Raw genomic sequence first — 27045 nt, 5'->3', positions numbered from 1 at the left:
ACTCTTTCCAACAGTGTATTCAACAGTAATCTCACTAGAGGTTTTGGTTATACCTAGAGAAAATCAAAACTCGAGTGGGATTTAATTGACTATTACACGATTAGAAGAAAGTATATAAAGATTAGAAGTAACGAAGTACTCCAATACAATAAAATATTAATTGACTTACGAAAATACAAAACTGTCTTCAAACTTGTACCATCTCAACATTATAAATATTACGTAGTAGATGGCAGTAGTGTGTTATGAATAGCTGTTTTCTTATCAGTTGTGCCAACTATTGAATCTTCATTGAACTCTGTGGACGGTTATTGGTCAAGAAGGCTTTGTTGGTTCAGTTTCATTTTTATTAAAACATTTGCATTCCACTTCAATTATCCCGATCCCAGTAATCAACGTCACTTGACAGATGCTTTTCAATAAATCTTAGTATTAGACAATCTCTGATACGTGACTATTCATAATATCATATAGCAGAAGCTATAACATAACCTAAATAATATAAACGAGTGTTAGAAAAGTTTTAATTAGGGATGATGAAATAAACAAGAAACATTTTAATTAACGATGATGAAATAAAAAATAAACATGAATAATTTTAAAAGAAACAATTATTGAAAGTAGGTACAATTTTCAAATTTGAATGTTTTAGTGGTTGGTGGTTCAGTTGATGTTATATTGGACGTGTGCGTAAGAGAAGTGAACTCGTTGATGTACAGTACATGGTATATTCCTCAACTTATTCAGGATTTCCGAATAGTGCTCTTCATTTATTTGTAAATAGGGTTTCAGGGAAGATGCATAGCTATGACCAGTGATCTTTATTAATTCTTGTTCTTGAATGCCAATGCGAGTCACATTTGAAAGTGCTGTGCATCGACTGGAGTGGTTTGTAATTTTCTGTTTTTTGACGTCCAGACCAGTGCAGTTTGAAATATTGGCAAACAAAGAAACAAATGCTAGGGTAATGATAAAAATAAACAAATGCTATGGACGCGATAAAATTAAACGAATGCTAGGGACGCGATAAAATTGTGCGATAAACAGCCATGATTGGTTGAAATACGTCCTTTCGTACCGTTTTATTGGTCAAAAGTAGTGTGACGTTGTAAAAGTGTAATAGTCGGTAGTAATGTCACGAGAGGTCTGAGATGTGCCGATAAATCCACGAGCGAAGCGAGTGGATTTATCTGGGAAATCTCAGACCTCGAGTGACATATTTTATTAGGACTATTTCGTGAATAAAATAAAAATGTAAATAATATATCCCTAAAATTCGATTACAAAATGTTAATAATTGTATATTTACAAATACTTAACCTATTCAGACATCGTGAAGTTGAAATATATGAATATCGATTACTGCAATAAAGAAATTCGATGTTATTATTCAGTAATGCCAATTGCGAAAAGCGAAATACAGGTTTAACAATGTTAATTACATGTACTGCACTTTTATTATTATGACATAAATACATTTTCATTATCTGCTGAAATCATGATTTAATTTAAAATTTTATAATATAATTACAGTAACCTGATTAATTCATTAATTAAATGAAGAATCGTTGAAAACGCAGTTATCTAATCTGAATGAATATAATTTTTTTCAGATAGCCTACAATGGAAATGGAATTAGACGATGAAGATATACTTTATAGGCTACAATAAAGGTTAGATTACCTGTGTGAGCAGGACCAGTGTCAGCTGTGCCTTATTTCGACCGTTACTACGTGCTACAGGAAAGCATTTTTTATAGCTCGACAAACGCATTCTCGCTGTAGTGTGTAACGGAACTAAAGCTGCATCTACACAGTTCAATATTCCAATCGCGTATGCGTGCAATCTGGGAAGAATATTGAAAGAATCAAGTTTAAAACGTACGTTAAATTAAGATGCATGAAGATTTTGTGTCTACATGGTGCGCCGTTTTGAACGTCGTCTTCACTGCGTAAATATATTAATTAATATTAAATATTAATCTTGCATTCATGCTTTAAAGTTGAAAGAAAAGTTTAACCGTGTAGTTGCATCAATTTACGGGGAAACAGTTGGCGACAACGATTAAACAAAAGAACGACCATGCGATAAATTGATAGCGATAAATCTAGCTGCAAAAATTATCGCAAAGTGTGACTGTGATTGGTTGGAATTCATAATTTCATTACACTTCATTGATCGAAAATGGAATGACGTCATATAAACGAAATAGTCATTATAAATTAATGTTATGTATTTCCGAAAATACAGTATTTCTAATTTTGTGCCTTTTTTGGCTCAAAGTGTATATGCAAAAGGAAATTGTTTATCAAGACACGAATTGATCTGTGTAATACAGATCAGTATAGCCACTGAGTGTTGTACATAGAGGAACCCAAGTGTTCCACCAGTTTTCAGGCCCACACACTTGATAACAGGTCAGCCATGTAATGCTTAACAGTTGAACTGGCAGCACAGTGGCCTCGAGGTAAAAGGATAAGCCTCCTCGGTTCGATTACCGCTCATTGACCCTCTTTATTTATCATCGCGGTAACTTCCCTTATCATTGCGACCTACATTGCATTATTCACTGACACAGTTTGTTTCTTCCAGACTGGAAAATTGCATACATCATTACGAAATCACCAAATGAGGTAGATATGAAATCTGCGGTAAATGTTCAACATGACTTCAGCTTTTATCCAGAGATTATCATATCCCTATCGGGACTTAAAAACTAACAAGCAAACAATCTCATGTGGGCAGATAAAAAAAGTTATTTTTTTTCTTCCACCATGTTAATAATGTCAAAACATGTAATAATCCATGGCGCTACAGCCCATGAAGGGCCTAGACGGACCAGCCGGCTGCTGGCCTCACACCCACATGCCGAAGCAGAGGTGGACGATCATCCAATCAGAATGGAGGTATCGTGTGGTTAGCACGATGATTCCCCCAGCCGTTATAGCTGGTATTCGCAACCGGATTTCGCTACCTATCGTAGCTCCCCAAGTGCATCACGATGCTGGGTGGGCACCGGTCCCATACACTGGCCGAAATTTCATGAGAAAATTTCTTCCCCCATGAGGACTCGAACCAGCGCGCATTCCGTAACGCGAGTCCTAGGCAAGATGCCTTAGACCACGACGCCACGGTGCGGGACGTCAAAACGTGTGCTTGTACAAATTTTGGCCACTCGAGCGCAATTAGGAGGGCCGTAAAAAATGTTTCCCTCGGGCCGTTTACAGAAAGAAAACACAATTTCATTGGAAAAATTTATTTGAACAGATACAACAATTTGTTGAGTTATTTTTAACATATTCTCCACTGGAATTGAGACATTTGTCGTACCATGAAATCGACAGAGAGGTGCAGATTCCAGGCAGCAGACTTCCACGACACAGGGATACAAAAGTTAATGTCACAATTTCGGTGGGGAATATGTGAAAAGTAGCTCAACAATTACTGTATTTGTTTCACTAAATCTTTCCATGAAATTGTGTTTCCTTTCTGTAAACGACCCCAGGTAAACATTTTTACAGCCCTCGCAATTGCATTCGAGTGGCCAAAATTTGTACAAGCACTTTTTTTGACATTATTAACATGGTGGAAGAAAAAAAACTTTTTTATCTGCTCCCATGAGAATGTTTGCTTGTAAGCGTAAATTTTAGGCTATTTCTACCTATAGTTGATGAACACATACAGTATTTTGATTCCAGTTTCTTAGGGTTAATAGACTTTGAGGCTTCAATTTATTGGACTCAGCACAACACAGAATCTCCATCTATTCAGAATATGACGTAGACGAAGGATAAATATCCATTCCAATGTTTAATTCGTGATTCTTTGCGTTTGCATACGCCGTAACCGATTAATTATGGATGGAACAGAGTTTTATAACATAAATTATAAAGGTGCACTACTCTGGGCCTAAAATACAGCGACATTATTTGCTTGCTAGCCCGAATTCAATAGTTCTAGTGAGGTCGATAGATTTAGTGACACTTCCGAGAACGTTTTCTGCCTAAACCAGGCAAGCAAACGTTCTGATGGGGGCAGATAAAAAAGTTAAATATTTTTATTTCACCAAGTTAATAATGTCAAAAGAAGTGCTTATACAAATTTTGGCCACTCGACCGCAATTACGAGGCCGTCCGGAAAGTGATTTTCCCTGGGGCCGTTTATAGAAAAAAACACAATTACATAGAAATATTTATTGAAACAGATACATCAATTGTTGCACTATTTGTCAACATATTCCCCACTGGAATTGAGACATTTGTCATACCATAGGATCAACTTTTGTGTCGTAGAAGTCAGCCGCCTCAGATCGGAACCAGCGTTTGACTGCGTCTGCACCTCTCTCTGTCGATCCCATGATATGAGAAATGTCTCTATTCCGATGAAAAATATGTTGAAAAATAGCTCAACAATTGCTGTGTCCGTTCCAATAAATTTGTCCAATAAAATTGTGTGTGTGTGTTTTTTTTTCTGTTAGCGGCCCCTGACGAACTTATTTTTTTACGGCCCTCGTAATTGCAGTCGAGTGGCCAAAATTTAACTTTTTTATCTGCCTCCATCAGAACGTTTGCTGTCAGATGAATGGCAAAGTATGACGCCAACTTCACTCAAAGTCTTTCAGATACGATTGGCGTCCATATATCTCTCTCAATTTCAAATTTTCTTCAGTGGCGGATACTACATAAACTCGTATTGTAAAAACAATCATCAGCCTAAACATAAATTAGGATAAGATTGATAAGTCCACACACAAACTATTGAACATTCATCTATTTAGTGATTACTCATCCCAGACACCTCTTGTTTTCCACTAATGTATCAATATTCGAGTGGATTGTGTTGGTACATAGATACAGAGCAAAGATAAGATGACAATCAATTAACCTCAACCGTGCAGCTGATTTAAATTCATTCATTAAAAAAACTATCCACAACAATAAATCGATCTAAACATTGCAATTATACCAAATACCTTACTATAATAATACTGGACAGCTAGCAATTTTACGTGCGAACGACGCTGGTGCTGCTACCTAGGCGCCGATGTGGTGATACTCGTGAAACAAGCTGTAATCAACTGCAATGTATATTGTTGCTGGGCTAGTTAATAGTTTTATTAATTAGTGCTGTGTTAAAATGTCAGGGTGTATGTGTGCTGTTTATAATTGCTACAATTACAGCATTACAAATTGCTCCAAATCGTACTTTCGATTTCCGAGAGTTCATAAAACGTGAGTCAACAACATTCTTTAGTAGGTCTAATTCCTTCGTCTTTGTGTTGATAGAAAAATACAAATTAGTTTTTTTTATTTAGACCTAATAAAAGTATAGAAGTTAAAATGTAATGGAAATTTTAAGGTTTTTATCAAATTAAGTTTTATTGTTGTTCACATGCCTTTACTAATTATTACAAGCATCAGATTACTATCAATTTTATCTTTGCAGTTGTCAGCAATGCGTATATAAAGCATTATTGTAAATTCATTCTTAATGTCAGAATTGATTTTGTCTCACTAAAGCAAAGAAAAAATATGTAACAATTAATTACGGAAAGTAATATGAAGTATACAATATTTCTCATAATATGCAGCTTTGATATAAGATAATAATTTTACATTAAATGTTATTCAACGTTTCTTAAGTGTTTCATATATTATTCCACATTAGTAACTCACGTTTTAAACAACAGTCCGAATCCAGATATGTTAATATTTGTATATGTGGACGTAATTCCATCCCGCTCCGTTAGATGTCAAGTCCGCGATATTTCGCACTCACGTCAATGCTGCTAGTATACAGCTGTCTGGTATTATTATAGTAAGGTATTTGGTTATACGACCTGCATATCTCAAAACCACCGCCTGCTGGATCGCATAAATATAATAAATAAATTTAGCTTCCCTTATGAAAAGGTTGCCAGATTTGACAAAGCGTATTACATATAATTTGGAAACACGCCTAAAAGGTAAAATGATACACATTATACTAAAAGCCAGGTTATGAACCGACGAAACAGGAAGTAGTTGGATTGGCGAGAGGAAAGTGCGGGTTAGAGGGGTAGCCTGTGCAGTGATGACACGATGAGTGTGGGGGGGGGGGTGGAGGGGAGAACAAGAACGGAGCTTTTCATTGGACCTCGCGTGAAAATGTCGTCTGCTAACGAAAATCTGGCAACGGAATCACAGAGACAGTGTAGCCAGTTCATTTGCAGTACCACGTGCATTACGAGACGCATTTCGTACCAGCGTCATTAGCTCGTGCTTTCTTAAAAACAGTAATTTTAATTACTAATATTGTGGATAGTGTTATCGAGAACTATATACAGTAGTTATTTTAAACATATCGGTGACAAACGCTGAACACGCTTTGAATCTCGCCCCACTATGTGGCAACAGAGCTCGGAAAGAGACCAACAGAACGTTGCTTCCGGTTTAGTCGGTTCATAACCTGGCTTCTAGTATAGAAACGGTTAGGGAATCAGATATGCAAAATGTCAGAAAAATTTATACCTAAGTAGCGTTTGTGCTCATTTGCAGTTAAGAAAGGGGGGATATTATCAGATAGGTTAGAATGATTTGAATGCCGCGAAAAAATAATAATACGGAGTGATTGGCGTAAACTGCCTGCTCATTCAAAGTTATTTTACCGTTAGATGGCAGGCAGTGTCCACCGCTATTAACATTATCAGTGTATGCAATGTCATTACCTGCCACCTAGCGGCTGTTCGCGCATAACCGTTGATTGGGCAGGCAGTATAGGCAGCCATAGGATGTGATCCAACAGGCAGTGCACAAAACATTTCATCATTCACTATATTTCAAATTCAATTGTCTGTACTTACTTTATGCAGAATACAAAATTCACGTCACTAAAAACCAATTTAAGTGCAAACTTCTTCACTTAAAGGTTATTAAACTCACACTAAGCAAGAAATCCGTTTCATTGTTGTTTCTAGATGTTTAAGAAAGGTTCCTCTAAACACCACACTTTTTTGCACAGATCACTCTCTGACTAGGGCTGCCAACGCAGATTTTCACGTAACTAATTACAAAATTTTAGATGGCGATATAACCTCCATGGCGTTAACACCTTCACTTACATTAATAACAATCTGCACTAACGAGTATTGGAGTATTCTCATGTGCTTTCCAAATCAGGAAAATATCTGCAGCAAATACTATTTTAATCTCTTGACTCAAGTACGAGAGACTGATTGCTAATTGTAGTGCTTATCAGGAGATAAGTGATTATAAACGATGTCATAATAATACGGAGGAAGTTTTAAAGATTTGCTTTGAGATGTATACACAAAGAAACAATATGTGTAACAGAACCATTTGTAACCACAGTTATATGAGAAATGCAAGCCCTGACTTGAAGTGGCTGGGTTTACTGGCATCACACGTTATCGAATTATTTTACGGCTCTTTTTAGTTTAAAATTATATGGCGCAATAAAACGAGCATAACTTTGTGAATGTGAAATATAAATAACTTTATATCTTACGAAATATTGGTGTGACTGTCAGTTTTTTGTGACTGGAAGTACGAAAATTTAAAAGAAAAAGTAATTCACATTGGAAAATAATTTAACATGTGCAATTTAGATAATTTGCCTAAAATAGCTGCTTTAGTAGTTCAGTTGGCAGAGCACTGACGATAGAGGAAATGAGTTCAAATCTCGGCGATGACAGAGTTGCATTTGTGGTGAACAAAGCCAAGGTTGTGAAGGCTTCTCTCTTGCTTCTCCCGTTTTTCCCTCATAATTTCACAAACAGTCCAAATTTCCCTTTCATTATCATCTCGGTATCGAAAAATAGGATACTACTTGTGTTTGCGTGACGCCGAGTGATCATCCGCCATAATGGTAAAGGTTTGATGATACTGAAAATTGTTTAATTACGCAGATTTATTATATTTCCTTTGGTAACAAATTAAACATATATAAAACTATTAATCACTAAAGCCTTATTTTGTAAACAATGATGTAAGCCTATCCTAATGTAAAAATGTCTGATTGGACAGATTTTCCGTCAAATAAACTTATCATATAAAGATAATAGGTTCACAAATCATTACAACATTTATTTATTTATTTATTTATTTATTTTTACTTAATTATTTATTGTTTTATTTATTTATTTATTTATTACTTATTTACTTATTGCTTATTTATTTATTATTTATTTATTTATTTTTATTTAATTATTTATTATTTTATTTATTTATTATTTATTTATTGCTTATTTATTTATTATTTATTTATTTATTCATTTATTTTTTTATTTTTTATTTATTTATTTTTTATTTAATTATTTATTTATTTTTTAGTTTATTTATTTATTTATTATTTGTTTTATTTTTTATTTTATTTGTTTATTAATGTTTTTATTTATTTATTTATTTTTATTTATTTTTCATTTATTATTTATTTATTTATTTATGTATTTTTATTTATTTATTTATTTATATATTTTTATTTTTCTATTTTATTTATTTATTTTATTTTTTGTTATTTTTATTTTTTATTTATTTTTTATTAATTAATTAATTTATTTTTTATTTTTTTATTTATTTTATTTATTTATTTGTTTATTTATTTATTTTTTATTTGTTTATTTATTTTGTTATTTATTTATTTACTTATTTATTTATTTATTTATTTATTTATTTATTTATTTATTTATTTATTTATTTATTTAGACTATTTATTTATTTATTTATTTGTGAAAAACATTTTAGCATTGAAATATTTATTTCATATATTGGCAATACTGTCATTTTGTTCCTGTCTCCATTTATGTTTATCAGGTGTTTCAATTACTTGTAAGGCGTGCTTCCTGGTATTTTAATCTTGCACATGCGCACTGTTGTTAAGAATCCATTAGCTTAACATTCATTAGCGTTAGCATTCGTGAAATGGCGCGCTTCTCCTCGGTAAATTATTGAATGAATTATGCAAGTACGACACAGGGGAGAAACAAGAGAGCATCGTCTGGATGGTCCGAGGTTAGCCCTGGCCTCTCTCCAGCCACAAACGCTCCCTTGTTTGTAACAGGAAGAATGGTTTACCATGTAACAGCCATCCTCGCTGGCCTCGTGGTCAGCATACAGGCCACTCGATTCGAGGTTCGCGGTTTCAAACCCCGCGAGGCCAATGGTTTATAAAGTGCAAATAAAATGCTTAACATTATTTCAATTCATATTCATAATTATTCTTTATTTACCTGAAGTTTCAATAGTACAAAAGGCTTAGTTAAGGTAATAAATTATTTTTTATTATTTATTAATAATTAACAAAGTTAATACATACAGTCCACACCTGTGGAGTAACGGTTAGCGCGTCTGGAAGCGAAACCAGGTGGCCCGGGTTCAATTCCAGTCGGGGCCAGTTACCTGGTTGAGGTTTTTTTCGAGGTTTTCCCTCAACCCAATATGAGCAAATTTTGGGTAACTATCGGTGCTGGACCCCGGACTCAATTCACCGGCATTATAACCTTCATTTCATTCAGACTCTAAATAACCTAAGATGTTGATAAAGCGTCGTAAAATAACCTATTTAATACATACACTAAACAATAAGTCCAAGTTATATAGTATTATCAATTTCAAATATACAATTCTAATATTGATATTTATTTCCATTTCTCATCAATCTTGTCTCGATATGGCGGATTTGATGCATTCCAGTTCAAATCCGTCATTCCTATATCCAATACAAAGTAAATAAACCCTAGATCATATGCACCCAGATTGCTCTGCGTTATAGGCTTTGACAGTAACAATTTTGTCAGGTTTACTATGCTGCCATCTAGTTGTTACATAAGGAGTCACATCATAACTCTCATTTGAATTGCATTAGCGACTGTACTGCAATCTCGTGTTCGTTTACGGCGGACGGGTGGCGATCCTGGCGATTGTTCTCTTCAAAGTGCAACCGATTTTAACATAGGAATGAGCAATCTATATGACGTGATCTGGGATATAATATAACAGTTTCACCAGTACTAGCCTATGAACTACTTCTTAACTTTCCAGCTCTTCTAGTAACAGTACAGTACTATTTTATATTATATATCTACCATACTATACTCAACACAACACGAATGCAATAATAATAATAATAATAATAATAATAATAATAATAATAATAATAATAATAATAATAATAATAATAATCAAATAAAAATAATATAATAATATAATATGATAATAAACTCACTTCACTATATTAACCATTCCTAAATGTTTTACTATACTTAAGGTAATAAATAAATACAATGTGTCAATATTTAAAAAATTAAAAACATAACAACATCCAACTGAAATATTACATCATTATCAAAAACGTTCATTCGTGTTGTAAAAAGGATTATTTTGTAACCATTTTTCGGTTTGAAGTTTGAATTAATCAAAGAATCAATTAATTATTCAACCAATGAAGTAATGAATGAATAAACCAATCGATGACTCAATGAATAAATAAATAAATAAATAAAATGAAATAAACAGACAAACAAAATAAATAACCTCAGAGTTAACTCTCCCATTATCACCAATTGTATCGATGCTAAATAACCTATAAGTTGATACAGTGTCGTTAAATACCTGATTATTAAGTTGAGATAGCTAGTTGGTTAAAATGATGGTTATTGTTATAATTACATTAGCTCATAAATTAAGTTATTACTTTATCTTATAGGTTTATCTCAAATTAAAAACATGTGCTAATCGTTAAAACTTGACTGAAAAATATTGCTGAAGAATCTTTTAAGTGTATTGTAAATTTTCATAATTTAAATACGTATGTAACTATTGCATTGATTAAAGCTGGTTGAGTGGAAGAGAAGGCCTTATGGTCTTAACTCTGCCAGCGAAAATAAAACATTCTATTTTATTTTTTTAACCACTGTGAGTGCTTATCACTGAAGCTGAGATCCTCAGTTTCGAACCCGACCGTGAATGACTGACTTACGGACAATATAAACCCGTAGTATAGCTTCCTTGGAAGGGAAGTACAGCTGGAGTCCAGTCTCGTAAATTTACGGCATATAAAAGAGCTTTGTCTCTGAATGAGGGACCTCCAGGCAAAATTTACCGACCATTTCTCGACTACGTCGAAATTTGAAAGTAGCACAATCGACTCATATGAATGACTTCAGTATTCGTGGATTTCTCCAACCTCCACCTTTAATTCGTACCACACCAATCCTTACAGATTTCGTGTTATTACACCTTATTTATCAGGGTTTATTCACTAACATTATGTTTACTTTCACGACTTTATAAACATAACTAGCCGTACCCGTGCGCTCCGCTGCACCCGTTAGAAATAAATATAAAGTAATTACATAATTAAAATAGGACGTTTGATCCAGGGAACATTCGTGTTTGATAGAAGGGTAAATCGTTTAATATGTTACTTCATTTTAATTGTATTTAAAATATTAAAATGCGATCATTTTGATCCAGAGAGCACTTATTTGGTGCAATGGCAATTCCTTTAACATGTTATTAATTGTTATTACCAATTATTTTTGGGAAAGCGAAAATTAACAGAAAAATTTTGGCTATAGATTTATTATTATGTTTATATTATATTATATTATATTATATTATATTATATTATATTATATTATATTATATTATATTATATTATCTAAAAAGTGTGTTGATAACGGATGTACTCGAATTAGAAAGTTTTTAATTTGTTGTGGGAGCTCTTGAATCTCAGGAGGAACAGCTTTTACAACAGCGCAACATAATCTGCTTGGCTCATTACCCAATTTTTTTGCATTGCATTTATTGCATATATATATTTTATGTATTTTAACACGATTCAATTGAGCATAGTTAAAATATGAATTATAAAATAATGGATTGCTAAGCTAACGTACTATTACTGCATACTAAATCAATACACTCTCGTTGTTCGTTAATTCTCTGAGATAAAAATGAATATGTTCATGAACATTATTTTAAGAAATACAGGAAATGAATATACAGAACAACCTATCAAGTTTTCTGTGCATAAGAAGCTATTTTAATCTTACCTGTCCTCAATTCACTCACAAGTTACTGTAATAACATTATAGCATTATGTCCATCTAGAGAAACTACACTTTCCAATGATGAAATAGTAATTAATTATACAAATCGGTTAATTTAGCTTCCTATATTACTTCATACAAACACAGAAACATTGTCTGTAGGCTATGTTTCATAGCTTTCGATTGTTGTGTCCAAGGCCCCTTATAGACGAAGTCATTTGTTTTTTATTTCAATATACCGCCTTAGATGGCAGTTATTTTAATTTTAAAACTCATTTATCTCATTAAATATCAGTCCTATCAAAATTTTTCAAAGAATAAAACTTATCGCAAATTAGTTTTGAAGAAACTTTTGTTATGCAATATTTTTCACAAAAATCAATAATAAGCGAGATATTTCGATTTATTTAATTCAGGCTCCCTTATAACCCACCTTTTAAATAACGTATTTTGAATGCCATATAGCCTAAAATCTAAGTTACAACGAACTTAATTTATATTCCAATTTTCATCGAAATCCGTTCATCCATTATCGCGTGAAAAGGTAACAAACATACAGACAGACAGACATACAAACAAAAATTTCAAAAAAGCGATTTTCGGTTTCAGGATGGTTAATTATACATGTTAACACCAATTATTTTTAGAAAATCGAAAATTACCAGAAAAATTTTGGCTACAGGTTTATTATTAGTATAGATTATACAGAGAGACTCTGCAAAGTTGTTTGGTTTTCTTTGAAATCATGGACATTTAAACAATAGCCCTTGTCAGTCGTTGTAACTTTATGAAATCTCACTCAAAATATATATTTCTAAAGTACGTTATTTAAATTAATAGTCCATGATTCATTCTTCGCAATTATTCAAGTTGAAAGTATACTTCGTTTTGGTACACATTTCATTAAGAAATTAAAGAGTAAACAACGCAATTTAAAAAAATTATCTGCGTCAATTAAAGCAAAAATCTCCAACAGTAATGCTGTCCGCAAGTCACATCGGTCGGAATTCTAAGCGTGTTATCATTACAGATAAATTGTTAAATAGAAACATTAACATTTGCAATTCAAAACGTAGAAATGCCGTAACAACATTCTATAACATTTTTAAAGAGCTAAGCGCTACAGTTGATTGAAACTCGTACGTATTATTTTTATGTAGGTCCAGTAAGGGGAAAACTATTGTGATATCATTGTCCAAATTTTTATATGCAAATAATTAGACACTTTTGTTTCATAACAATCTTCATTAATTTAATACTTGTTAGATTCAACGAATTCCATAGATACTGTGTATAATTTTCCTGTAAAATTGAAATGTAACATTTATGATAAATCATCTCCAATGTACATAGAGATGATGGATGTTGAGATTGAACTGTAGTACCATATGGTGATTTATGAAAGCATTATACACATAACTGTATGCCGATTTATAGATATAAGAGCACGTACATATACCGGGTGCTTCAAAACTTTCGTCACATTTCGAAAACACGAACTGTACAGGCTTCGATGTGGATATAAAAACTTTTTCACTAGAATCTTTATTTCAGAAATATAAACCAGAAATAATTAACCTTAAAGTGACATCTATATATATAATTTGAACTGGTAATGAAAATTACGGGAAAACGGCTGAAACGATTTTAATAAATGACCCCTCATTTTGAAGCTTGGAACCCAAAGTTTTTCAGAAAAATAGTAGTTTTCAGTGGAATGTCAATTTTCCTACATAATTTTCCAATTTTCCAAAATCCATCTGTCGTCAGTTTTGAGAACTAATGGCTTTTCAGAATAAAACAAAACACACACTACAATAAACAATATTACACGAAGGCCATGACTTGCAGGATTGCTTACATATTTAGAGCTCAGATTTTCTGACACCATAATTCCAATAGCTATGTCGATCTTCATTTGTGTAATTTTTTAGAACATCTCAAGACTTACTAAAATAATTTACTGGTCTGATTCTCTGGTGCGTAATTTTCTGGGTGCAGCAGTGTATTGGATGTTAGAAACTACAATACCTAAGAAGGTTTGATGATATTATTACATTAAAATTTTAATATTATCACAGTTTATGCCATGATGTATTTGTCACTCATACTATTGATATATCGATGATATGAAAGTGAATCCTTTTGGGGTTATATAAGTAGGCGTAGAGAATATCTTAAATTAGATCTTAATATCTATAATTTACAGAGTAACGGCTATAGTATGTATAGAGTTACTGAAAACTACAAAACTTACGTAACATAACAATATTGCTATTAAAAATGAAATATTGTTACAGTTATTACTGAAGTGGTGTGGGTCTTTTTGATATATTTAATGGCTGGGCCGTGTAGATACTTATATGTGTGATTCTCTAATTTTCTAGGATGTAGTGCAGTAATATGGAAGAGGCATTAGTAAATTGAGTCATGCTTTCTATTTTAGCTGCATCTTATCAAAATTAATTTCATATTCATTTGGTTTAATCGATTAGACCTGAGATCGCTGCCGAGCATATCATTTTGTTGTAGGGAGAACTCAAAGAACTGAAGATAGATGTGTTCAAGAAAAAGTATTTAACATAAAAAACATTAAAGAGGAAGCTTTTTAAAAGAGATATTTTTGACAGGATTATTGAGTTATTACTTTGCTTTAAATGTTACATCTTCATCATTATGGAAGCAAATACATTTCAAAATGTCTGGTAATCTTTCTGGAAAATAAATATGAAAATTTTTATTTGAACTTATAATTAACTAAATTTGCAGCATTTGTTACACAAGCCACTAGTAAATATATAATTCATAGAAGATTTTTTCACGACGCTTTATCAACTGCTATGATTATCTAGCGTCTGGATAAGATGATGATAATTAGGCCCGCGGATTTTATGTATTATCAAAGTGTGAAATATGTACATAAAAATGTAGTAAAAATCGGGGAAGTATGTAAGTCCTCCATATCGGAACCTGAACTTCGCAGTTTACTTACCACCATTCTACAGAATAAAGACTTGGTCTGATATTAAGAAGCTGGCCTTATTCCTAGAATGCGCTCGAGTAGTGTTTCGAACCTCAATTGAGTTGATTGCGTAGTTGAGATTTTTCACCAATCGTAAGGCATGTGTCAGGTTATCCCATGGCATGTCCTCGGACTCGGACTCTAAACTTCTCATAGGTTGCATTAGTATAGAGCTTGTTGGCGAGGGATCGACGGGGAAAGGAGAGGGATTCTGACGTCACAAGTTAGCTGAGCGCTCCAAAGCTCAAATGCTTCAAAGCAGTATCTCGTGTTTTTTCTTGTTTATGTTGTTTTGAATGCATTATGCCAGGTCAAAGATAGGATGTTGCGGTATGCAACAATTCTAACGATAACAATTAAGAGTTGTCTTCCTTTACCAATCCTAAAGATTTAGGAAATTAGAAAAAAATTGTGTGCAAAAGACAGGATAAATTCAACCTTGATACAAGCAGATTATGCTCTGATCATTTTAAAGATGACGATTTTGTTCCTGATTTTCGAGCAGCTTTAATTAAAATAAAGCCGAAACCTACAAATTATTTTCTTTCTTTTGTAATCTCTGCTGGGTCGTACATAACTTACAATTAACAAAACAATCATGCTACTTATACTAACAGTAACATACCAAAGGGATAGAGGGTTAACGACTGATACCAATGATATTTTTCACTATAATTCTCATTATATTGATTTTATATTAACGATTTATGACATTTTGTCATTATGGCATAATCAGAGAGTTAATCATAATAGCCTCCAGTGACAATTCATTGTTGAGTTATAATGATTACTCATTATAAATGAACGTGTTGTTGACATTTCATTACCAGTACATGCCCCTTTTTCTAAACTTTAGAATGAGATATTAAAATCATTCAATGTTAGATTTTTTATAAATGTACATTTAAAACAAAAACACCACCATCTTGGCCCTCTTAAATTTTAGTACCTACATTATTCTTTCTTTTGAAGGTTTAATCATGTCGTCACCAGCATGATCAATAATACTGAAAAATTCTACAATGAGTTTCATGGCAAGAACACGATTAAAAATGGGCGGAATATTATAAAAAGAACCAAAGAATATGTGGCAATGTTCGTACATAACGTTCCACGTGAGATTTTATTGTTGATTGTACAGTCAAAACTAGGTTCTTTATACGACTCTAGTATGTGAACACAAGACTGGAAACTAGCAGACGAAAACGGACGGCAGACACTGAGAGAAGACGAATTGTTAAGAAATACAGAAAAATAATGCAGTGACAAGTGTAAGTACAGCTTTTATATACACGGTGTAAACACTTTCAACGTATTATTTTATTTCATGATACGTACACACTTGGTTTATACCCCTTGTAATGTTTTTATTTGAGGCGATTATGTTTATAATGTACGCTGATCAATTTGAAAATAAAGGATCAATCAGCATGGACTCTTCACCCGTCATCAGCCAACTAGCTATTTGATTGGCGAATGAAAAACGAGATAACCTATTGAGAGTATAGAAGCCTTGATCATACTTAGTGATGGAGGAAATAAATTAAATATCGATATATTGATATTCCAAACCTAATTTCGATAAACGATATATATCGTAGAAAATACATCGATATGCTGAACGATTATCGATATATCGCTATTCCATAAGGAAATTGCATTTTCAGGCGTACATTTACTGTATTACAATAAAATTACTTAAATTTTAATATCCCTTTTTACCATTGAAATTAACTTCATAACAGTCAAAAGCATAAATATAAAATTGTAACAATAAACAATACATTTTCAATACCATATGATGTAGGTCCTAACCTAAATCAAAATTATGGTGGAGGCAAGGGAGATTAAATGGTATAGTGGGAGTGAACTCTACGAGGTTGAGTATTTGATATTGGAACACGATTCAATTATTCTAATGTTATATAGGATTCAATCCAGGACACAGATATAATGCTCTTTTCTACCAAACAACATAACCATTTTTAAATGTAAGTAAACAGAACTTATTTTTAAATATAAGTAAACCGTACTAGAATGTTACAAGTGTTAACAAACTTCACAGTTGATTTGATACAATCCTTCTATAGGAAGTTCCTATTGCAAGTTATTGTTACACCCCAACATTCCAAACAACAATGGTGATGATTATAGGGATAGAATTTTTTGCACTACAAGATATTGCAAGAAAACAGAATGTCAGCACTAGGTTTGTATAGGAATCATAGACGTAAACAAATGTCACATCGGTATTACATCCTAGTTTCTCTTTCCATTCCAGAATATAGATATAAAAGTTTTGATACCCGTTTTGAAGTCAGACGGTTCCCTTTCAGGGTGGGAGTTGCTCCTGCCTTGGAGAACATTAATAACAATATTAAAACAGTAGTAGATAAACCTCCCGTCTGTCTCACGTTCGCACACGCTGCATTTTGAATTTGGTGCTGCATATTAAACAGTTTGAATTCGAATTCCAGTCCGGCCAATTAGAACAAGGTATTGAGTGAGGTTGCACAATTATGTAACTGTCCACCTTCCGTAGTGCCATCTGTCGGGAATTATCGGAGTTGTCTAGTGTGGATTTTGTTGTTGTTGATAATGATGATAATTCCAAAAAAAAAAATCGATACATTTATGAGAAAACCGATATATTATACGATATATTGAATCAAAATTTCGATATCGATATATCGCTATATCGAAACGAAAATATCTGTATTTCGTAAAAACCGATATATTGTTCCCATCTCTACTCGGACTCGTCTTTCCAAAATATCATCTTGCTATCTGAACGCTGGTTAACAGCTCAGTTCATATAGGCCCGATTGTATAAACCGTTTAATCTTAGATCAGAGGTTAAATTGATCCTTGTTTCAACTGAACTTGGAATTTTGTGTTGTATAAAGTCTAATCTGAGATTAATTTGTCTCAAACTAAAGTCAACTTTGACTGAAGAAATTTCTCCGATTAAGTTAGATGATCCAAGTTCAGTTATTTCTTTTCTGTTTGAAATATACGAGTGACAGATTGTGCAAATAAAATATCCATTATTATTAATATTAATAGATATGATAGGTACATTTATATATATATTTCTTTCAATTTCTTGCCTTAATACACAAACAATCTTATATTTTATAAGGCTCTATCGTGTTCAGCAGTATCAAATAACATAACCTATAATTATATTATGTTTATAACAACCATGAATTATTAACGGATATGATAGGTACATTCATAAATTTTCAATTAACTGTATTACTAAACGAAAATTGTGGTTTTATAAAGCTTTATTATGTTTAGCAGTATCAAACACCATAACATGATAACAACTCGGAGAACAGTAACCTTCTTCTTATTGTCCGCCATTATTTACATTGCACAAAAAACCAGTGTCTCCAACAGAGTGTACGGAAAGTCGCCAAAAAGTAGTTGTAAAGTCGCTAGATTTCTCATTATCGACAAAGAAAGATTAAATTTTGTCACTATGGGGTGCTAAAAAGGTCGCTAAATTCCTATTTAAGCAATATAAAAGTTAAAAGAAATTGTTGTTGAAAAAGAGTTAAAGTCGCTAGATTGGCAACACTGAACAAATCTGTCCGAGCATCACGTTTTTCACCTGTTTATGCGATGTTGCCAAATCCTTTTCACGTGAACTTAGATTGCATTTGAACCAAGGTAATTTGATCGCAGGAAAGTTTTATACAATAGAAGAAGTGTCTGAACTCGGTTCACTTTTCGATCTTCGATCAAAGTTGATCTTTAGTCAGGGAGATTTATACAATTGGGCCTTAGAGTTGTTAAACAATCGATTAAAAATAAACACCATTCGAGAGTTTCCGGAACAAACTGGATATTGGTTCAACATTAGAAACAATATTAGACTTTCAATGCGTTCGTTACATTTAAGAGCTGAGCCAAATGTCTGTGTGTAGGGGATAGGTGAACTGGCTGGGAATGACATCGTTTCCGAATGAAAGGGATGTGAACGTAGCTGAATAGAATAATGCGAGTTGAGAGCTACGAGCAGTGCAACACACGTGATAAGGCCTGCAATAATCGATTCCTGACTCTTCGCACAAAGCGAGAGAAAAAATCAAACACCGATCACCGGCCTAATTCCACTATCGTCCGTGTTCAGCGGATTGTGCTCGATTCCACGTAATGTTGGGACGCGACGATTCCTTTTATGTGCGATCCGTTCTGTTTACTTCAACAAACAAAAGACAACTTCAAAACATTTGACACACTAAAAAACTATTATCTCTGTAGGTAAGCGAAAGCATTTATGCACATGGTCATTGCATTGAGTTTTATCCAGTCATTTGTTAATATTGTTGTTTTTCATTTATTTCTTTTTGCTATTTATTTATAGAGAATGATTCAGTAAAATTAAACAGGAAATGGGGAATTTGGAGTTCGCGAAGTCAAATTGAACAAACCTATCACTATCGCTTACTGCAGCCGTGGCGGGAACGTGACTCGCGAGGCATTGTGGCTCGCAGTGATAGCTGTGCATTTCGCTTGCTTCTAACCTCCGCTAACCCCCACCCTCTCAGTCACTGGAGTCAAACTCCGTTCCATTTGTATTTGTCTCTGACCTGCGAGTGGCATATGTCTCTCTCGAAACCATGTACGAAAGTTCCAAGTAGGATGGGAGGACGCATTTCTTTGCTGTCAATATGATGAGAATATTAAATGTATGATGTGTTCACAAGTATTACGAGGAAAACGGTTCTATAACATAAAACGGCATTATACTACATGTTACTGATGAAATATTAAAAGGTTAAGTGTTATCATCATCATCATCATCATCATCATCATCATCTCTGTACGTCGACCCTTTTTCAGCAGATGTATGAATAATGCGGTTAGCTCTTCAATTTTAACTCACTGATTTACTATGTGATGTCAAATGAAAGCTAGAAGTAAGGACTTGACAAATGTTGAACTTTTCAGATCTTTGTCAAAAAATAAATATCCGAAGCTTCGTTCTTTCGCTTGCTCTGTTGAAGTCATGTTCGCTACAACTTAAGTTTGTGAAAAATTATTTTCAACAATTAAAATAGTAAAAACTAAATTTAGATCACGACTGACAGACAAATACCTTCGTGATCAACTACGACTGGCAGTAAGTGACATAATTCCTGATTTTTAAACTTTGTCGCAGAGACATTCTGAAGACAGTTAACTTTAGGTTGTGATATTGTTCATTTATTATTCATTTCTTTCTTCGTTACACGTACTAAACATTAGTTTGTAGCCTTGTACTGTATAAAATTATATTTAAGTGCTTGACGTAAAAAAAAATGAAAATCCGTTAATAAGTCAGACAGTTGCTTCACTTCCCCTTCGGGTGTCCGCCTCCCTCCATAGGTGCTATGCACGTTGCAGGTTACACAGTGGCTCGGCGCACGATTACATTTTCGCCACCGCTGGCTTACTGCTTTCCATCGTAATTAATGTCATTAGTTTCAAAGGGTTATTCTTTTGTTTATTTTTGCTCCCTTTTAAGATAAAAATTGTTTTATATGAAACATTTCATACCTTGTTTTGGGAAAGCCATTGATTTAATTCCCAATAAGCTCAGTCAGTTTAAGAGAGCAGTGTATTATGATAATGAATAATTGAAATAATTTTAATAATTTTAGTTTTATCTTTTAAATGTGCAGAAATTTGCTCCGAACAAATGTGATATTTTAAAATTAATTTTCGAAACGAAAAGTTACATTTGTTCGGATAACATTTCTGAACATTTAAAGTACAAAACTAAAATTCTTTCAATCATTTATTATCAGAATACATTTTGTTTGTTTAGTCAACTATCCGAAGACAGGTCTGGACCTCACAAGTGGTAGGCAACAACGCACCACATATGGGGCAACTAAGCCAGAAGATAATGGGGTAGGTTGGCCAGTTCCTTTCCCCATTCATTGCATTCATCGCCGACTAGCTATACATTACACTAGTCAGACTTCAGATGCATACAAACAACTGTTCTTCCTCTGACACATATCGTCAAGTGAGATGTACTGCCTGATAATACTGTAGATGTACAGTAGTGGCAAAACAACCGGACCGACGGAATAATCAAAGTCCCAGAAATGAGCCACTGCGCATGCCACGCCCGCATTCACAAGAGAGCGAGTAATCTATTGAAATTGTTGTAGTTTCGACTGCTGACGTAGCCCATTTCGAAAGCCATTAGAAAATAAGCTGGTAAAATTCATGTTCTGGGAATAATAAGTTAATTAATTAGTAAAATATCGCTGCAATCGAAAAGTATTGGGAATAAATTTGAATAAGGAACAAAAAGAAGTTTCCTTCCCAGGCAGGATTCGAACCACGAAAGTCTTAGTTACCAGTCTATCGTGCTCTGGAGTGAACAAGGCTCTGAAATCAGCTACAAGGGTCGGTTTTTTTGGCCACTCCTGTACATATCATCCAGAACATCAATCAGAGGTATGTACATAACACAGAGGGTCGTACTGAAACTCATGAGCAACCCATTACTATAATTACAATTTCAACAATGTAACAAAAACAACTATATGATCATAATCTACAGACAACATTGAGCGTATTCCGAATCTCACCGGTGAGCAATCTGATGGCATCACGGTGTTCCGAATTCCACCGATGACGTCATTGATGCTCCACCGGTGTCGCACCGGTGCCATCAACTTGCAGAGACGGTGGCAGTCTCCATCAGCCGCCATCAGTGAATCTGATTGGTTCTTGTATAGGGCGGGAATTAGCAGACGAATAACATCGTGCACTGTTGTGTCATGGCGGTGTGTTCTGCTGTATTGTTTGTAATGAGCACAACGTAAAAACAATATGTTAATGGCTTACGAGCGAACATGTCAACGGACCAGTTATTACTACCGGTTCAAGAAATAAATTGTTTATGCTCTCTTTTCTTTGAACGAGATGACAGTACGGAAATTTCGCAAAATTTTGCTAGCGTAGCACAGACAACAACTTGTACAGTCGCCATGACAGCCATCGATCCTTCCAGCAGTTTTGTTCCTTATTTCGCTGCAACGTGACGTCATTGATGCCACCGGACCGGTGAGATTCGGAATACGCTGATTATGTATTGATATGCTGTGACTTCATTAGCTTCTAACACGTGATCACGGGCAATGTTTGCAAAATGGTCGACAACGATGATTCGTTTCGACAGCGTGCTGTTATTGAAGTCCTTGTTAAAGAGAAAAAATCTCCTGCTGAAATTCATCTCAGGCTTCAGCGTGCATACGGAGATGTGTGCATGGACGCCAGCAGTGTTAGGAGATGAGTGAAACATTTCGAAGATGGGAACACGAGCATCCAAGATGAGCCTCGTAGCGGTCGCCCTCGAACTGCCTACACGGAACGCAACAATGAAAGAGTTGATGAGTTCTGGGATGCATTTTGGTTGAATTTCCTGAACCTGGAGAGACCATAAATGCTGTACGCTATATCCAGACACTTTTGAAGTTCCGTCATGCATTGCGCGAGAAAAGAAGATAACGCGCAGCCTCATATTGCTCGTGTCACTGTGGAGAAAATCAGGACAGTTGGGTGGGAAACTCTCAAACATCCTCCCTACAATCCCGACTTGGGACCCCTCAGGTTGCCATCTCTTCGGTTCTCTAAAGAAACAACTGCGAGGCCAACGCTACGTCAATGTCTTCAGAAAGCTGGAAAATTAGGGCAATTGGGTGGCAAACTCTTCCGTATCCTCCCTACAGTCCCGACTTGGGACTCTCAGGCTACCATCTTTTCGGTTCTCTACAGGAACAGCTGCGAGGCCAACGCTACGAGCGTATTCCGAATCTCAGCGTTGAGCAATCTCATTGCATAACGATGTTCCGAATTTCAACGATGACGTCACTGATGCTCCATTGGTGTCGCATCGATTCCATCAGCTTGCAGAGGTGGTGGCAGTCTCCATCAGTGAATCTGATTGGTTCTTTTATAGGGCGGGAATTAGCAGACGAATGACATCGTGCACTGTTGTGTCATGGCGGTGTGTTCTGCTGTATTGTTTGTAATGAGCACAACGTAAAAACAATATGTTAATGGCTTATGAGCGAACATGTCAACGGACCAGTTATTACTACCGGTTCAAGAAATAAATTGTTTATGCTATCTTTTCTTTGAACGAGATGGGAGTACGGAAATTTCGCGAACTCTTGCTAGCGTAGCACAGACAACATGTACATCCGCCATGTTAGCCATCGAACCTTCCACCAGTTTTGTTCCTATTTCGCTGCAGCGTGACGTCATTGATGTTCACCGGTCCGGTGAGATTCGGAATACGCTGTGCGTCAATATCTTCAGGAAGCTGCAAGGAAATTTTCGAACGGTGGGAAAATTGTGTGCAAAGAAATGGAGGCTATGTTGAAAAGGGCAGAAAAGTCTGTAGATTAAGATGATACACCTGGTTTGTATAGAAAATAAAAATTAAACTTTATACAGTAATAATGGATTGTTCATGACTTTCAGTACGACCACATTGCTCTCTTAAACTGATTGGGCATATTGGGAATTAAACCAATGGCCTTCCTAAAACACGCTATGAAATGTTTATCTCGTAAAGGAAGCAAAACAGAATAAAATTGTATTAAACTATTTGTTTTAAATAGGTTATTTCAAAGACTAACCACTGAAATTAATGACATTATTTACGATTCACCCTCTATACGTTTATTACTAATATTTGTTATTACATTTATCTTACATACTTACTTACTTACAAATGGCTTTTAAGGAACCCGAAGGTTCATTGCCGCCCTCACATAAGCCCGCCAGCGGTCCCTATCCTGTGCAAGATTAATCCAGTCTTATTATAGGGATACGTAACAAGCTGTTTTTTACGGTGATGGGTTGTTAGCCCTTCGCCCAACCCCCAAGCTGGAGGACCACCCCTTATCGGCTGTCCACGACTGCTTATTCAATATATTCGCAGCTACCCTCCATATCTGGAGGCCGTCTCCTCTATCCGCAACCTGAGGACGCGCCACATTACATTTATCTACACTTCTAAATTAGTTTCATATCATTTAAAAATCTGAATTAACAACGAAGTATTTTGTACCTCACAACAGGTGTTCGAAATGACGGCCACCAACATTTAAATTTACATTTATTATTTACATGTAGGCAATCCATCATGTTTCGTTTGTTGACTTATCGTCCATAAGGTGGTTTTATCTATCGTATTTACATTGTCACATTATAAACATGATATAAGTCGACGACATGCTACGTTTTCATTCCGTTCGAAGAGTTAATCATAGTACGTACTCTAGTTGGAAACTCTGATTTGTAAATGATATGAAAATAATTTTAAAATGTAATTCTATGAAAATAATGTGGAAAACAATAAGCAATAGCGATAGATGTTTGAGCTCATAGTTCCTTAATCTGACTTCCCTGATTTCAAGTTACCTGTTTCAAAATATTCTGAGAAAATCCCCTATATGCTGTTTAATTTTTACATGCTTTTACTGAATCAACCTATACAGGGTGATTCACGAGGATTTACCGTCACTTACAGAGCTTATTTCCGAAGACATTCTGAGCAAAATATGTAATATAAGCATTTGTCCTAATCTCAATATTTTCAGAGTTACATTAATTCGAAATTGTTAGTAAAATATCTTTTCTCTTTTGTTTTAAGAGTAAGAAAATAGTACAAATAGAGAATGGACTATTCAGAAGTATCATTTCTTTAATTGGCTAGTGTTCTGAAGCTAAAAATGTGTTGCTAATTCGTCGCTTATCTGACGAAGTGACGTAAGCGCCAAAACCAAAAATTTGGAGATACTTCGCCAGCACACTTCGTTGGACCATATCTATATTATGACGAACTGGCGTACATCCATCTCTAATGGTTACTTGGCAGTGAACATCGTGTTATCGTCGTAAACGCCATTGCTCTTTCATTCTTTTTCAGACGAACTGGCGTATCAGACTCGCAAGTCGCTTACGTCTCTTCGTTAGGTATTACCATTTTTAAAATTGGTCGTTACGTCTATGTGGCAGTGTATTGCTAGGCTCCCTATAATCCATAGATTGCCACGTGATGCCAAAAATGAACATTTATTTATAAATTCGAGCAAACTAACTATTTCAACATTATTAAGATGTCTAGAGTATGAAATTGGCACAAAAAGAAACAGATTGAATGGACTACAGTCAGAGAAGTCAGAGTGACCAAAGACGACTCTAACTGCGTTTTTGTAAAAACCAGTCATTTGGACGAACATTATGAGCAGCTATCTCTGAAATCACGGAATATTTCTGAAATTTTGAAGCTTCCTCTGCCTCTTCTTAATGTCACCTCTCCAAAGATTTCGGTTGAGAAGTACATCGATTTGCAGCAGCTATGCAAAGGGTCAACACCAGTAATAAGAGATGTTGTTTATAAAACGTTCTACAAGGAACTCCCACCTTAATTCTAGGGTACAATAATTATTATTAACCCATGAGCATTTTCAATACTTGTTTGTGTTTCTTAAAATTGTTTGTAAACAAATAAATACATTGAATAATTTCAAGGGAAAAATTGTTCCGGGGCCGGGTATCGATCCCGAGACCTCTGTTAAACGTACCAGCGCTCTGCCAACTGAGCTACCCGGGAACTCCACCAGACACCGTCTCAACTTTTCCCTTTATATTCACATAACTCGCGTGGGCTGACGAAACGCCAGAGACCCACATCGAGTGCACACAATCTCGGTGTGACTTGGAATTGTGGTTTTCTGTTAACGTACACAGTAACGTATATATTATGCAAATATAATCTTTCAGGTAAAGCTCCCTGTAAAGCCGATTTGAATAATTTCAAGGGAAAAATTGTTCCGGGGCTGGGTATCGATCCCGGGACCTCTGTTGAACGTACCAGCGCTCTGCCAACTGAGCAACCCGGGAACCCCACCCGACACCGTCTCAACTTTTCCCTTTATATCCACATCGAGTGCACACAATCTCTGTGATTATGTGCACTCGATGTGGGTCTCTGGCGTATCGTCAGCCCACGCGAGTTATGTGGATATAAAGGGAAAAGTTGAGACGGTGTCGGGTGGAGTTCCCGGGTAGCTCAGTTGGCAGAGCGCTGGTACGTTCAACAGAGGTCCCGGGATCGATACCCGGCCCCGGAACAATTTTTCCCTTGAAATTATTCAAATCGGCTTTACAGAGAGCTTTACCTGAAAGATTAGTTTTGCAAATAAATACATTATTCATTAATTTTATGTAATTTAAAAAAAATTCTTGATTTTGCTTTATTAAAATAAGTTTATAATCCTCTTTATTTCCTAACTTTCAAATAATTATAATGTATAATAAAAATAAAAAATAAATAAAATTAGTCAAAAAATAAATAAAGAATAATACAACTTAAAGAATAGCATAAATTAGTATGATACGATCAGTCATGTGTATGGCGTAAGTGCCTTCCTATTATGAGTGAAATCTTTCGAACAGACGTATCTCCAATTAAGGCCTTCTCGGCCTATAAGGTATCAAAATTTTAGAGTTTGCCATTAGTCCTTATTAAGTGAAACAATAAACGAACTGAATCAATGTATTATCTTTGACGTGTCAATTTATTACTTTGAGTTGTAGGTCCGCATATAAATACACTTTTCTTTCAACTGCTCTCCTGTAAAATTACACATTTGTCGCTTACGCCACTTCGTCTTTTTAGCGACGAATTGCTTTGTACAGATTTTGTTTTTCAATTTTTAACTAAAACTTACATCATTATCACGTATTTATCACAAAAATTGTTACAAATCATACGACTTTAGGAACTTGATTCTTTACAGTTTATTTATATATTTATTTATTTATATATACTTTTTATTTATTTATTTATTTATTTATTTTGCTAATAATTGTAACATAAAATATAATATAAACAGAAAAACTTTAGCTCACTCCTGAAAGAGTAGAACTCGTGCTCAGGGGCGGA

The 27045-nt window shown here is 34.6% G+C and overlaps 1 protein-coding gene across 2 annotated transcripts in view; it reads right to left on the bottom strand.

The window, feature by feature from the left end:
* Positions 1 to 27045, bottom strand: part of SPoCk (secretory pathway calcium atpase) — a 279585-nt gene that overhangs the window by 226749 nt on the left and 25791 nt on the right. Inside the window, exon 1 of one of the 2 annotated variants that reach the window (XM_069831984.1) lies at positions 6842 to 6928. The exons of the other annotated variant lie outside the window; for it this stretch is intronic. The gene's annotated coding sequence lies outside the window, so the exon portion shown is untranslated. Of the gene's footprint in view, positions 1 to 6841; positions 6929 to 27045 lie in introns of those variants that run through there. 2 annotated transcript variants of the gene reach the window in all.

The sequence above is a fragment of the Periplaneta americana genome, chromosome 7 (assembly GCF_040183065.1).
Source record: "Periplaneta americana isolate PAMFEO1 chromosome 7, P.americana_PAMFEO1_priV1, whole genome shotgun sequence".
NCBI classification, from domain to species: domain Eukaryota; kingdom Metazoa; phylum Arthropoda; class Insecta; order Blattodea; family Blattidae; genus Periplaneta; species Periplaneta americana.
Note: the sequence above shows the minus strand (reverse complement) of the source record. Positions and strands in the feature narration are given on the sequence as shown.